General features: G+C 47.6%; 1 long non-coding RNA gene across 1 annotated transcript; it reads right to left on the bottom strand.

Annotated features, from left to right (window-relative positions):
* Window positions 1–3,571: 3,571 nt before the first annotated feature.
* LOC142582215 (uncharacterized) lies at window positions 3,572–7,183 on the bottom strand. The gene is made up of 2 exons (XR_012828392.1): window positions 6,983–7,183; window positions 3,572–6,797 (listed from the first exon to the last, which is right to left on the bottom strand). It is a non-coding gene; the product is annotated as an uncharacterized LOC142582215 (long non-coding RNA).
* Between the last annotated feature and the right edge of the window lie 6,340 nt (window positions 7,184–13,523).

The following is a 13,523-nucleotide window of genomic DNA, read 5'->3' as shown; positions in this document are numbered from 1 at the left end:
CGGGGTGATAATTTCTGGCAGCTCTAGCTGGTAGCGGCTGGAGACAGGGTGAATGACCAAGTTGTAGTTCCCTTTTCCAAAGGCGGAAAAGCAATGTTAGTCGTGCTACCTTTCTTCGGGATGCTAGGGTGGCAATATCATTTTCATTAATCAATTGAGAGGGGGAGTCATAACGTCCATAACAATTATATATGTAGCGGACGGCAAGCCTGTTTATATTTTCCTGTTTTTTAATATTTGTTTTCGTGAATGTATCCCAGACAACGCAAGCATATTCTAATCGCGACCTTACGAGTATGTTGAATGCCAATTGTTTCACGGATGGAGGAGAATGTTTCAGCTTGTGTCTCAGTAGGCCGAGTTTACGTCGAGCAGACGCACAAACATTATCAATGTGTTGCGACCAGGTTAGACGATTGTTGATGGTTACACCCAAATATTTAAAAGAGTCTGTTTCAGAGACCGCGGATAGTGTATTGATATGTTAGAGAGCGTTTTTTGTTGGTAATGCGCATAAAAACCGTTTTTTCTTCATTAAGTTTCATTTCCCAGGTGTTGCACCAGTCAGAAATCGCAGTAAGACTTTTATTCAGGATCACTTGATCATTGGCATCTTTAATCTCTTTGTAATGTAAGCAGTCGTCCGCGAACAATTTAATACTCACACTATCGTCTATGCATGCTGTTATGTCATTAATATACACTAGGAAAAGTAGCGGTCCGAGCACGCTTCCCTGCGGCACTCCCGAATTTACGGGGAGACATCCAGAGTAATGGTCCTCAACATCGACGAATTGTCTGCGCATGCTCAAATATGCACAGATCCAGTTTACAATGTTAGGTGGAAACCCATAGTTGCTTAGTTTTTTTATCAAACCAAAATGAGAGACCCTATCGAAGGCTTTGCTGAAATCGAGGAATATAACATCAACCTGGCCGGCTTTATCAAGAACGGAGGCAAAAGCGTAGACGCTAGAGAGAAGCTGAGTAGTGGTAGACAGCCCCTTACGAAATCCGTGTTGGCACGGAGACAGAATACCACGTTTTTCAATAAATTCCGTCATGTAATTTGAGATAATACGCTCTAAAAGCTTGCAAGATGTAACCGTCAGTGATATAGGGCGATAGTTTGATAGTAATGTAGGGTCGCCTTTCTTAAATACAGGCACAACACGAGCGACCCGCCAGTCTGATGGAACGATGCCACAAGATATCGACGAGCGGAAAATTACGAGAAGAAAATGTGAAAGCCACTCGGCATAGCGACGAAGCAAAGCATTAGAAATGCCGTCAGGACCGCATGTCTTTTTTGTGTTTAGATTTAAGAGCATAGAAAATATACCCTCGTATGTTATAAAATCAGAATTTACGTTTTCTACGTCTTCAGCAATGACCGGAGAGCCTTGATTAGACTCAGAGAAGATAGAATTGAAGTAATGATTAAATTTGGATGCCTGGTGTTGCTTATCTTGAATTATCTGACCATCAATCTTTAGGTGGTCAAGAGCTTGCCTCTTCTTATAGTTCAAATGTCGGCAAAATTTTTCAGGGTCAGTCTTAAGAAATTGGGTCAGCGTATGGGAGCAATAAGACTGCCTACCTGCTCTAATTTTTTTAGTGAGTGTTTGTTTTAGCTCGTCGAATACTGGGCCAAATTTTTTTGCCTTCGGAATCTTTTTACTTTTCTAACGAGGTGGATTATATCTCGATTGATCCAAGGATTTTTTCGGTGGACCTTCTTCATTTTACTAGGGATGAAGTTATCAATACAGAAGTGGCAAATGGATTTCAGCTTTAGCCATAGGTAGTCAACATCATCGCCGGAGAAGTCTTTCAGTGCTAGTTCAAGGTAATCGATAACGGACTCGTCATTTGCTTTAGTATAGTTTTTGACGGATTTGCAATCTTTAAGCGTGTTATTGTTTGAACTATCTGTTCGACATGTGAAGCACACTAGCCGATGATCTGATATGCCTTCCTCAACAGATATTTCAACGTTTCGAAGAGATCTGCTGTGAAAAACCAGATCAAGAATAGAGGAAGCAGATCCCTGCACCCGTGTTGGAACGTGAACTGCTTGGTCGAGATCGCAAGCTAACATTGTGTCGAAAATAATTTGGTCCGCTGGAGTAGGTGACGGAAGTTTGTTCCAATTTATGCTGGGAAGGTTAAAATCGCCAGCCACTATTATGGTCTTTCTGCAATATTTAACAATATGTTCATGAAGTTTGGTTAGGAATTCCGACGTGGCACACGGCGGACAGTACACTGCTACAAGGTTAAACAGGAACCCCTACAAATTGATCTGTAGGAACAAACTTTCATTATTATCAATTTGTTCTAGTAACGATAACGATAAAGCTCTGGCCCCCACAAGCCTCAGGGAGATTCCGAACAGGATTATTCAGGCGAACCTAAACGCTTGTCTTGGCACCACAGGCTTCCGCGGCTTCACGGCCAGGAAGAAGTCAAGTACAATCGCTGTATGGCTCCCGACATTGGCTGCTGTCGAGCGTTTGCAAACGCTTCAACGTCTCTTGATAACAAGCGAAGTCACCGTGCCGGTCTAGGTGTACCTGGTAGAGGGCTCGGATTTACAGCGCTGTGTCGTTTACAACGTTGACGTTGGCGAGGACCAGACTGCTCTGCAGCGTGAGCTATACTGCCCTACTCACCGTGTCATTCAAGCGCGTTACATGGAAAAGGGGCGCTCTTGCATCGTTACCTTGCAGGGCCCACCAACTCCCCCAGCCCGCCTGTACTACTATGGCTGCATTCTACGACCTCGGTCATATAAACCCAGTGTCGTCTATTGTTACGACTGTTTCCGACCGGGCCACATGCGCCGATCCTGTCCATTTACAACGCCAGATGAAGCTGTACTAGCTGCGCAGTGTCTTACCGATGCGGACTCTGCAAGACCGACGACCACGATATCACTTCTCCAACTTGTCCCACAAAGCAAAAGGCCACTCAGAAGGTTCGTCGCGGGATTCATAAGCAATGGCCTCAGCATGCTGCAACACAACCAGTGCCGACATCTAACAGGTTTGCGGCGCTCCAATGGGATGACGACGACTGGCCAGAGCTTTCCGAGCCAGACCAAAGCCACCTAGAAAAAAATGTAAGGTCTCCGCACGCCGGTGTGACGTCACGCTAGTCGGATGGGCCGGACAGTCGACGCCGTCGGCGTCTCCGCGCCTAGGTTCGTTGCGCTTGCAGTGTCTCTTTGCGCGTCGCGGATACTATGGCATGAGAAAATTAGTGCTGTCCTTAAAGTGACAGCAACCTATAAATTCAGATGCTTCGTTTCCAAAGCAAGACACGTATAGCTGACGCAAAAAATAAGGGGGAGCCACTGGTTCACCGCAGTCAACACCACCATAGAAAGCAGCATTCTTTCATACCTTCCTTAGATTACTTGATTGGCAACATTTTTGTTTTTTGCATGTATCGCAACACGACCTGCCTTATTGTGCTTGTGATGTTTGGTCGGGACTAAGACAAGCAAACTGCATGCTGCTTAGTCACTCAACTTTAGACGGAACGAAAGAAAGAGGAAAACTGCATATTGAAGACACAGAATATACTTTATTCACAAATGATAAGAACTGCATTGAGAAACAAACATTTTAAATCTTCCATATACAATTATCATTCTCACTCCTGCATTGCGTAAAACAGTCCTCTCTAGACACAAGAATATCGAGGTTAATTTTATTGTGAAAATTTTATCATTATAGGGTCACGCACAACTAATTCTCAAATAGAATAAGCTTCCGTCTTTGTTGTACCATTTCTTGTGGTTATTTTATTTCCACCCGCCTTGTTTGCAGGCCTTATTGGTCTTCATACAATACTGAGATAATGGTGAAAAGTAAGTAAAAAACGAGAGGCCTACTCTCAGTCCTAAAGGCAAACATGCAATTAATGGATTGCGGTAGCATGGAGAGTTCGAATCATAAACAGGTAGCACAATACACTCAAATAACATTTGAATTGGCCAAAATGCAGGGTTTAAATTTTGATAATGTAGGCAAATAAGTCCTAGCTACGCCACAGGTTTCTTTTTACAAGGGTTCTGTCAACACAAACATACGTAGATGTTCAACAAAACAGAGCTTCATGAATAAAAAATAAATAATGAGAAACATCTCAGGCCGTCAAGGTCTGCAATTTTCGGTCGTTCTTGGCGTTGCGTAATTTCTCGTTTTCTGTGCGGCACAAGTTGTTCAGCAGTGTATTCGCTGCAGCACTTACAACATGCCCCATTACCTCCTGTGCAGGATGACCGAATTCACACACATCGACATCCTCAAAGTCATGAAGGGTAGCGAACACAAGGCCGACAAGAGTATCTTTCTGCCTAGGAAGGCTGAAAAATCGTACGGCATATTCTGGTGTCCTGAGCTTGTCCAATATAATCTCAGTAAATAGTACAGCATTAACTACAACTGCTCGTGGAAACTTCAGGCCACCCCTTGTCATCTTCGTGATTAATGCATTCTCAGGGTCATCTAGATCGACGTCTTGCATCATAAGGCTTTCACTGCAAGATGCGCATGTCAGCTTTTTTAGAGCTGCATGGGCACAATAGCCGGCAACATAGGTTAGTGCCGGTAGCCTTGACGTTTTTCTCTCAATGTCGGAGTCGGTCACAGTGACTTGAAACTGGCCGTTTCCTGAATGTACACTTGTCTCCAACGTGTTCGCGCTCGCTGGTAGTAGAATGTCCAAATCTGGCAGGTCCAAAACCTTCTGCAAACGCAATTTGTTTTCAGGTTCATATATCTGCCTTTTAGACACGTGGTAATTGGCACCAGACAATTGCCGGTACTTTCCAAAGCGGTCCTCTAAGCTATCAGTTTGAAATTTGCCCAAAAGAACATACTCGAAATGAAGCTCTTTGAGACAGTATATGGCAAGTTCGTGCAAGGCATGGGTAGTGTGGCTGAAAGCTATGTGCGTTTCACGTGTCAAGCAGCCATTGTCATGTTCGAGGCTTCTCCAGTGATCAAGCCATTGAACTACTCTAAGAATTCTAGTTGAGGACATGACGATGAAGCTATTGGACCTTGCAATTGATCTCGCAACCGCTGTCCTTTTCTTGGCGTCTTGACGTTAACAATGTTCCACCAAGTCAATATGGTGTCGACATATTGAGAGGTTTTCTTTGCATGCTGGAACGTTGCAACACTGAGAGCAGCAACAGTAGATGAGTCAAAAATCTTTAAGGCCAGTTTAACGTTCTGCCGTTCCATGTTTGAGGGGTTCAGTGCCTTCAAAGTGAGCGTTGGTGCTAGCTTCAAGAGCTCATGCTTTTCAGCTTCGTGCAGCTGGCATAATACCTTGAAAGATGCTGTAAGTATCTTTGGTTCAGCCTCATCACTCTTCGGTTCAGGAAAGTACATGCATTTGCCAATGTTTCTTTGATTCAGCCAGTTATTTCTTATACACTTTAGTATGTGAACTGGGTCCACCACAAAAAACAGGGGTCGTGATGGGTCAGCAGGATGCTGGTAAACAATGCTGACACTTGCCGGCTTAGCGAAGTAGGACATGGCTTTTCTGTTTATGGAGTTATTGTCCGAGATCACTGCGATTATTCTAAAACCAGATGCCTCTAGATCAAGAACAATCTTCCGAAGGAAGTCGTGCTGCGCCTTAGCATCGATTTGTGCCACAGGAAGGATGTGTACAACATCCTTATTTGAAGAAAGCAGGCTCTGTATCATAAATACGTGGGCAGTTTTTGCTGCAGTCGATGAATTTACCGCAGCACCAGTAACCAACCCAGCCTTGTAATAAAAAAATGATTGAAGGTGAATCTCATCAATCATTAACGTTACAGTCTTTTCATGCTCTTTATATGTGCTTACAATACGCTTTGCATAGGAAAGAAAGCTACATTCTTGCTGCTCCGTTTCAGGGCGTACATCGTACGATGAACACAGTCTTCTGATCGTATCAGGATGCGGAATCTTAAGCTTCATCGAACTTCTCAGGAATCTATATGCATGAGGTGAAATTGTGAACAAAAGGCTAGCAAAAACCAATAAATCGGGGGGATATCGGCCAGCATCATTCAAAACAAGATCGACTTGACTCTTCAAGAATTTAAGCACTTCCAAATGCCATTCTTGCAACTCGCATGCGAAATGTTTTCCACTTACTTCCTCTAGCAATGTCGAAACCAATGTCAGTAGATGACGGGCCTTTTCAGAACGCTCAGTGCTGATATCCTTACGTGTCTGTTCGATCATGTGCAACACTTTCAAATCTCTCAAGTCGCACAGCTTTTCAGGAACTAAAACATCACAACACTTCCCCACACCCGTTTCACCAAAAGATACTTCGACGCGCAGGTCTGTGGACACGATCACCGAAGTACGGACTGCAGGAGCAGACTGATGTGACAAGTCCAAAAAGAAAACCTTGGAGCCCTTGTTCAAAACTGTCCAGAAGTCCGAACACTGAAAGCTTGGCAAGGCCTTCAGCAAGTCCGCAAAGCTACCAACCAGATTTTTGGCGTCCTCTTCTGCTTGGGTTTGCTGAGAAAGCATTATTGCTTTTTGCAAATATGTGGCTTCCAAGCGCGCTCTTTTGGCAGGCGGCGCTTCTCGAACGCACACTTGCGGACGCGATAAATAGGCAGGGCCATTGGGAAACAAGCTCGGAACTGCAGTTTTCTTCAGACGGATATTTTTCATGGCAACTTCGACCACTTTTCCTGTCTTGACGTCCGTGTAAGATGTCGTCTTCAAGTAATCCGATGGCAAGAAATGCTTTTCACAGAGCTGAAATAAAAAATAAACAAGCCGTTACAGGTATGAAGCTCGACGAAAATGTTGAATTTACAAGCGCGTCGACAGGTGCAGAGACCCATCTATTGTGCACGCATGCACGAATGCATTGCGCACTATGCTGACGAAACCTATTCGTCTGGAAACCCAGAATAACAATAGAGAGAAGAAATACTTACCACTGTGTACTTCGTTGGCGAGAAGTCCTTCCGCGGAACTGCTCTCGTCCATGCTTCCCGAGTGGCTCGGTCAGATGGGAACTTGTGCACTCGGACACTTTGTCCTCCGTCATAATTGGACTTGCAGTTTGGTGCGCAACAACAGCCAGGCATCGTTGCGCTTCCGTGTACGACGAACCACGCACAATCGAAGAAAAGCAATCGCGTCTACGGTGCAGCATGCCCCACCAAAGCCACCAAGCAAATGCTCCACGCGTTGCCGCTCTAGCGTTGCAGCCACAGAGAAAATTTGTTTTCAGAACGCGCGCCGCGTTCTAGAAACGCAGCGCTCCCCCATCCACCGCTACCATCCGACTCTCGTGACGTATTGACAGGGGAGAGGAGGTGATGCGGTGGCCTTACATTTTTTTCTAGGTGGCTTTGGCCAGACCCGCCTGCACCCCATTCCCAACAGACTTACAGTGACAAAGTTCGCAAAGACCGCCGTCGCCCGCTGGTTACACAGAAGCAGAGCGGGCCGGAACATCCGTGTGATGATATGGCAGCAGTTGACAATCAAATTGCCCGCCTTTTAGCTGAGGTATTCGAGCTCTGACAGCACCATGGACTACTTGCGCGTCAGCGACGTGCAGTGGAATCTCACACCACTACAACTATCGATTCCGCTGCATCGTCGTCTCTATCACGCCCTGCTGTATCGATCGCAGAGTCTACCAGGCCTTCAGCTCCGTTGCCGGATAACTCTACAACATCCCTTTTGCGGTTCATGGTCAGCCAGATATCCAACCTGACATCAGTGATATTACAACGCCTGGACTCGTAATCAAAATGGCGGGCACATGTGTTTGTGGCGTGCTTCAGTGGAACTGTAGAGGGCTCTCCACGAAAGTGGGGGAGCTTAAATCCCGCCTACGTATGAACAAGCTGTAGGTGTGGGCCCTGTTACTACAGGAGACCAACGCCTTGCCTGCCATTCCGGGCTTCAGTGGATACGTGTCTCCTTCGATGAGTGGCCGTCGCGTGCACACAGCTGCCCCTCCAGGAAAGGCGGCAGTGTATGTTGATACGCGCTATCCTCAGGTCTGCCTTTCTCTTGAAAACTGGTGTAACTCATATCAGGAGGTAGTAGCAGCAGCTGTGAAGTTACCCAAAGCAACGGTTGTGGTAGTGTCATACTACATGAGACCAGCCAGTGGCTCTTCAAAAATTAATCTGGGCTGGTTAGTGAATGTCCGTCGCCAATACCCAGCGTGTCCTATATTAGTTGGTGGTGATTTCAACGCCCCTCACCCAGATTGGGGGTACCCTACTTCTAGCCCTCGAGGTAGGCGTGTGCGGGACGCCTTCGCGGATGCGTTGTTTGTATTACTGAACCATCCCGATTCAGCAACGCGGGCTGTGCCTCAAGCTCGACGTACAACATACGCACCGGATCTTACGTGGTGGTCGAGTCCCGGCACTCCCACTTGGCACCTGGAGCCCGATTGCTGAGGTAGTGACCACCACCCTATCATCATCGGCCTTCATCCGTCGCAGGCCCACCGAGTGCGCCGCAGCTGTTCTTTGGTCAACTGGGACGCCTTTCGCTCCGTTATCCAAGATACCTCTGTGGACTCGTCACCACTACTTGTTGACCGCATACAAAGCGCGCTTAATGAAGCTACAACCATCAGCTGGGTAGACGTCGATCGACCGGCACCGGGTATCGGCCTGCTCAACTTGTGGGCTGCTCGCAGACAAGCTGAGCTGGCAGCATCCCGAGACCCCACTTCTGTACAAGCACGTACAAGACTGAATTTCCTTACTGCTAAGGCCCGCAGATATGAACGCGACCTCTCGCGGAGGCACTGGCATACGTGGTGTGAGCGGTTTTCATCCGAGACATCGAATGCTTCTCTCTGGCGAACGTTCCGTGCCATGGAACACGGTTGCCGCCATCCAGATGCGGCAGCCACAGCCTGCTTCGCTGCCGGCTTGTCGGCGGATGATTTCGCCAGAGAAGCAGCCCGGAAGTTTTTCCCGCAGTACGACGTGTTGCCTCAAACAGCCAATGGTGCTTCCTTGGCAGGCATTCCGACACATATCGGCAGGTTACCATCTACAGCAGACTCCGAGGGGATTGCAAGCTCTTTCACCATGCCTGAGTTGCTTGCAGCGATAGATGGTACCAGTCGCAAGACAGCACCCGGTCCAGACTCTATTACTTACGAGGCCTACAAGAACCTGAGTTCCGCTGTGCTGCCTCAACTCCTCGACACCATTAACAAGGTATGGCTAGATGGCGTTGTTCCTCCAAGCTGGAAATCAGCTATTGTTATCCCGATTCCGAAACCAAGCAAGCCGCCGACTGACCTTGGCAACTTCCGACCCCTTCCCCTAACGTCAACGTTCTGCAAGCTTGCTGAGAAAATGCTAGCCACACGACTGTCGTGGTGGCTAGAGCACCACGGTTTCTACCTCCCTGCTCAAATTGGCTTCCGTCCATCCATAGGTACTGAAGATGGGCTGGCTGTCTTGGCATCCTCGGTTTTATCGTCAACTCGTAGCCACAGTGTCCGTACTGTCCTCGCTATGGACGTCGAAAAGGCGTAGATAACATCAGTCATGCTGCCATCTTGGCTTCAATTGACATGCTGCATTTTCCCCCTAGAGTACGGAATTTTGTCAAATCTTTCCTTGAAGACCGACATTTTGCAATTCGCCTCAGTGGTGACGCCGTCCGATCTTTTGTCCCTCTTCGTGGCGTACCCCAGGGATCTGTATTGTCACGCACATTATTCAATATTGCTTTCATTCCGCTTGCATGGCCCTAACACGAAGTACCCGACATAAAGTTCTTGTTGTACGCTGATGACATCACGGTATGGAGCACTCATCACGACCTGCAGACTCAAGCCGTTGCCCTTCAATCAGCTTTAAATATCACGGCGACTTACGCTTCTTCGGTCGGCCTTAGGCTTTCCGTCAGCAAATCTGCTTACATGTCAGTCGCCAATCGCTGGGGCCGGCGTAAACTCTCGGCAACACCCATTCGTCTTCATCTATCCGGAACCCCTCTTCAACAATGTTCAACTATAAAAATTCTGGATCTGATGGTACACGAGTCGGGAACCGGAACTGCTTGGCTCTCCAGCGCTAAAAAGCAGGCAATTCAGACGTTGGGTCTGATTAGGCGCATTGCTCCTAAAACGGGCGGCGCCAGCTCATATGTTGCGCGACAGTTGGTGAAGGCGGTAGTGCAACCACGCCTTGTTTATCAAGACCGATTCCAGCATTTGACGAGGGCACAATGGGATCGCCTTGAGGCTGTTAATTGCGAGGCAATGAGGAATATCACTTGCCTTCCCCGCATCAGCCCGATCGCGGCTCTCCAAGAAAATGCACAGCTCAACACACTAGATGAGCTGATCAAAAATAACATACAGTGCGAAGGACAAGGACTGCGAAGACGACATACACAGCGCTGTATGTCGTTGGAAATGTTGTTGGAAGAAACAGCGCTGTGTATGTCGTCTTCGCAGTCCTTGTCCTTCGCGCTGTACGTTATTTTTGATCATGAATTACATAGCTCAAGCAACCACCCTAGATGAACTGGCGCAGCTGCGACGTGATGCTCGCAGGCTTAAGGCCAGCCTTTCACACGCAACGTGTGCTCTCAGGGCTTACGCTTTCTCGCTTCTACCACCACCATCGCCAGTTCTTCCTCCCTGGAGTTTTGTACAGCTGAGTGATAACAAGCCAACTGATATACATCGCCCGACATCAACTTACGCGGCGGCGTCTCTTCGTGACCGAATTATAGCTCAAGATGCCCACCTGCCGCTTGACTCCATCGTCCTTTACGTTGATGCAAGCATTCAGGACTGTGAAACAACCACTGCAATTTATTGCCCATGCGCACCTGCCTTTAATAAGACGACTCGGTTTCAAGTTTAAGAACCTCCTTCCTCCTTTTGTGCTGAGCTCCTTGCTGTCCGAGAAGCGTTGTGCTCTGTGGCCGCCTTTCCCATGGTCCCCACGGCCCGCATCGTCATCCGCACTGATGCCCTCCAGGCGACTCGGCTTCTGCAACGCGTCAGTCGCAGCCCTGACATATGCCAACAGATCCATCTTCTGGCGGGACGCATCCCGCAGCCAATATCTGTCAAGTGGATCCCACGCGACCTTCTAAGCTTCCAAAGCCGTGCGTATTCTGCGATCCGTCTAGCGACCTCCCTCCCCATCGTCACTGCCTCAACTCTTTCACCTAGGTGATGCCACCCTCCTTTTAACAAGAAAGGAGCACCTGCGGCGCCGCACACGTGCTCTCATACCTCCGTGTGCGGTAAACCTCCCCCGCGGTCTTACCCGTAGAGAGTAGGTTGCGCTTCGGAGGATCCGGGTCGGGGTTGCCCTCACTCCTGCCGTGACTAGGAAGTGGCCGCACTTTCGCCCGTTATATGCTCGTCTTGAGTGTCCTCTCTGCAAGTCGCGAAATGCTGAAACCGACATCCACCACCTGCTGTGGGTTTGCCCTGCACTGAAACCGACGTGGCTCCGGCACCTCGCAGCTGCGGGATTCTCGCCGCATAATCCGAGCGATTACACTGCTTGGACGCAGGGACCGCATTATCGATCCTTCTTGGACTTCATTAGGGCAGCAAATCTTTTTTCATTAATTTAATCATCCTTATTCACCCCCATCCCATACCCCTGTATGCCCTGAGGCATTTACCTTCGCATTAAAAGAAAAGAAAGAAAACATGGTAAGCATTGTGGTGCAAAAATGCGCTGTGTTCAGCTTCGTCTATGTGTCTGATTAGATCTAGAAACTTTAGAATTACTGGCACATACCCACTCTGGGGGATTTGCCAAGGACTGTGTAGTTCGAAATAAAGTAATCTGAAGCCAGAATTTTAGAATAAGTATGTTAGAACCAAAATATATAGATTAGAGAACATAGGCGCCTGCTACGGAGGTGCTCCGGGGCCCGAGCCCCCTCCGTAGTTTTCCGGGGTGTCAAAGCCCCACCACCCGATGTTGCCGAAGCCTACCCCCCCCCCCCCTTTACAGCATCATTACCACAGCGTTAACAGTTATCCACATCATTTGAGGTTTCTTTTGAGTTGCTTCTACCTTTACACTTAAAGGGCCCCTCACCAGGTCTAGCCAGCTGACAAGGGCGGAGCATACAATGCGCGCTAACGATCGTGTCTGCAAAGTATTACATCGCTACGCGCCGCGGAAAGATATGAAATTTCAAACAGAACGCAGTTTTTCTTTCTCCTCGTGGCCGCCGCGCTCCAAGCCGGACGGGGACGTAGTCGTGCCCGTGCGCCTACGTAGTCGTGTCCGCAGTGAGACGTCGCTCGTGGTGACACGTGACTTCGAGAATTATTCAAGGCACTATCTGTTATTTCTGTGATCTGTTGCTTGAATTGACAAATAGAAGTTTAGAGAAATAATAAAATTCACAAACGGAATGTCTGCGTGTTCTTTTACTTCGCACCGAAGCAAAAAAGATGTACTTCCGCTTCGTCTGCTTGTTCCCATGGTCGTGCAGGTACCGAAACAATGCCATTTTCTACCGCGTTCCAGCGCGTGATCATGCTCTGCGATACGCTTGTTCTGCCTCAGTATTCGTACTCGTAGAGCACTGAATTAAACCGCTGGTCATGTTTTCTTGTGCACAGCGCGCAAGAGCGTGCGCTGCGCGAAACGAGACATCACAACAGCTCGCCCGCAACACCGACAAAAAAAAAAGTAAGAAAATGAAGGCGGGGCCCGTGACGTATGCGTCACGCGATCCTCGAGGTCCGGTATGGGAGCACGCAGGGAAGGAATTTCGCTTGCGGAGGCTGTACGGGGCGAGTGAAAGAGTGTCTCGCTATGCAGTGGAGCTCGCCTTCCGAAATCATGGGTTCGCGGCACTGAAATATTTCTATCCGGCTATAAATGAGCCAATTTGAAAAAGAAATTTGTGGCAGAACGTGCCCTAGAAGACACGTAACAACTTCTACTGTATAACAAGAAATTTGCTATGGCGCCTGGCGAGGGGCCCTTCAAAGTTTTATTGAGGCTAAGAGCTTACTGCATCATTTTTGTGGAGAACGTGCTCGGCTGTTAAATAATTATTTAGCTTTATTTCTGTTGATTCTGACAATAGGAGGAGAAGCACATTAACGCACCAGCGGCAGATTCGTCATCCGTATTTTTTCACTTAACATTTTTTTTCCTCTGTAGACACCATGCACATGCAAAATATATGTAGATATACAGGGTGCTCAACTATCATGTACCAAAATGTAAATATATGCAAATGTCACGTACCTGGACAGAACCAAGGTAATGTCGTTTGCCGTCGCTTGGAGATATTCAGATTATTTTTTGCATTCCGCCTATTTACGTAATATGTCTTAATTAATCAACCAACTTCTCAAATATTATGCTTAGATGACAAGTGTGAATGAGAAAATCGTAGAGCAACGTGAAAAAACTACCGATACAGCTTTCTGTTGATCAATACGTCCTGTATAAAAGTGCTTTTCCGAGCGTGAAAGAA

The sequence above is a fragment of the Dermacentor variabilis genome, chromosome 5 (genome assembly GCF_050947875.1).
Source record: "Dermacentor variabilis isolate Ectoservices chromosome 5, ASM5094787v1, whole genome shotgun sequence".
NCBI lineage: Eukaryota > Metazoa > Arthropoda > Arachnida > Ixodida > Ixodidae > Dermacentor > Dermacentor variabilis.
The sequence above is the reverse complement of the archived record's forward strand: the minus strand, read 5'-3'. Positions and strand labels throughout refer to the sequence as shown.